This window comes from Apodemus sylvaticus, chromosome 7 (genome assembly GCF_947179515.1).
Source record: "Apodemus sylvaticus chromosome 7, mApoSyl1.1, whole genome shotgun sequence".
NCBI classification, from domain to species: domain Eukaryota; kingdom Metazoa; phylum Chordata; class Mammalia; order Rodentia; family Muridae; genus Apodemus; species Apodemus sylvaticus.
Genome location: NC_067478.1, coordinates 115,248,167 through 115,249,731, shown reverse-complemented (window position 1 = coordinate 115,249,731; position 1,565 = coordinate 115,248,167). Strand labels below are relative to the sequence as shown.

At 36.4% G+C, this 1,565-nt stretch overlaps 1 pseudogene; it reads right to left on the bottom strand.

Moving 5' to 3' along the window:
* Positions 1-303: 303 nt before the first annotated feature.
* LOC127690144 (putative gustatory receptor clone PTE38) lies at positions 304-1,214 on the bottom strand (annotated as a pseudogene).
* Positions 1,215-1,565: the final 351 nt, after the last annotated feature.

Genomic DNA, 1,565 nt, shown 5'->3' with positions numbered 1-1,565 from the left:
AACAATAATAATATGCAATCAAAAACCAGTAAAACAAGTAACTGAAAAAAGCAATAGGTGACAAAAGGTCAACAAAGTGCCAACAAGTTGATTCTGTGCTTGACATAGAACTACCCTTAAGTGTACTAGTATACAGTGAACTTCCAGTGATAACTGATTTTTGCTTGGAAAGCATAGTTTATTGTTTATTGGAAAAGTGTGTCCACTTTTCCTCTCAGTTCACAGAGTGCTATGTAAGTTTTCCTTACTCTAAAACTGTGATATAAATGATTATTTATTATAAAATATATGGTACATACTAATTAATTTTCTAAAGGCTTTCTTCACATCTTTGTTCCTCAGGCTGTAGATGAAGGGGTTCAGCATCTGAGTGACTACACTGTACATGGCTGAAGCTACTACAGTCTTTCTTGGAGTGTCAGTAAATGCAGAACTTATGTATACTCCAAAGCCTGTGCCATAGAACAGGGAAACAACTGATAAATGAGACACACATGTGGAAAAGGCTTTATACTTTCCTCCCAGTGATGACATTCTTAAAATTGCAGAGACAATGTGAACATAAGACCAAATGATCCCAACAACAGGAATACCAAAAAATAAAACAGAGACTGTGTATATCAGCATATAATTGATAAAATTATCAGAGCAGGCAAGTTTGATGACCTGAGCCAGCTCACAGAAGAAGTGGGGGATTTCAATTTCTGTGCAGAAAGACAGCAGAAGCACCATCAAAGTGTGGAACAAAGCATGTGCAAAACTAAGGAACAGAGAGAAGAGCAGCAACATCACACAGAAATACTGATTCATGACAATATTGTACTTCAGAGGGTGGCAGATAGCAACATAGCGGTCATAGGCCATCACTGAAAGTAGACAGTTTTCTATGCCACCAAAATTCATTATCAGGTAGATCTGAGAGAGGCATCCTGTGTATGTGATGCTCTGATCCTGGGCTTGAATGTTCACCAACATTTTTGGGACTGTGGTTGTGATTAAACAGATGTCATTAAAGGACAGGTTAGAGAGAAAGAAATACATGGGTGTGTGTAGTTGGGGATCAAAGCTAACAGCCAGAATGATTAGCAAGTTTCCTAATGTGGCAATCAGATATATGGACAGGAACAGGAAAAATACAAAAGGCTGCAGATCTGGATCACCACTAATTCCCAAAAGAATGATTCTGATATAGCTGTTTGGTTGACAGCTCCCATGTTGTTGAGTACTCTGTAGGAAAATGGAATTGCAGAGGTAAGATGTTTGGATCATTAACTCCATAACCTTGTTCTTTGAATTATTGACTTCATATTTATTAGTAAATGCATTTCTTCTGTTAATTCATCTATTTTCTAACACTTGCTTTCACAATTCTAGGAACTAATACTTTAATGAAAATACTCCTCCTTGACATTTGAACAATAACAAAAGTACAACTTTCAAGATTAAGTAGCAGATATCATTTTCAAAAAAGAAAAATCTACCACCACCACCACCAACAACAACAACAAAAATACATTGTATTTTTTCAGCAGGAAAGTAGTGTTGTTCTTGCATAGAACATGATA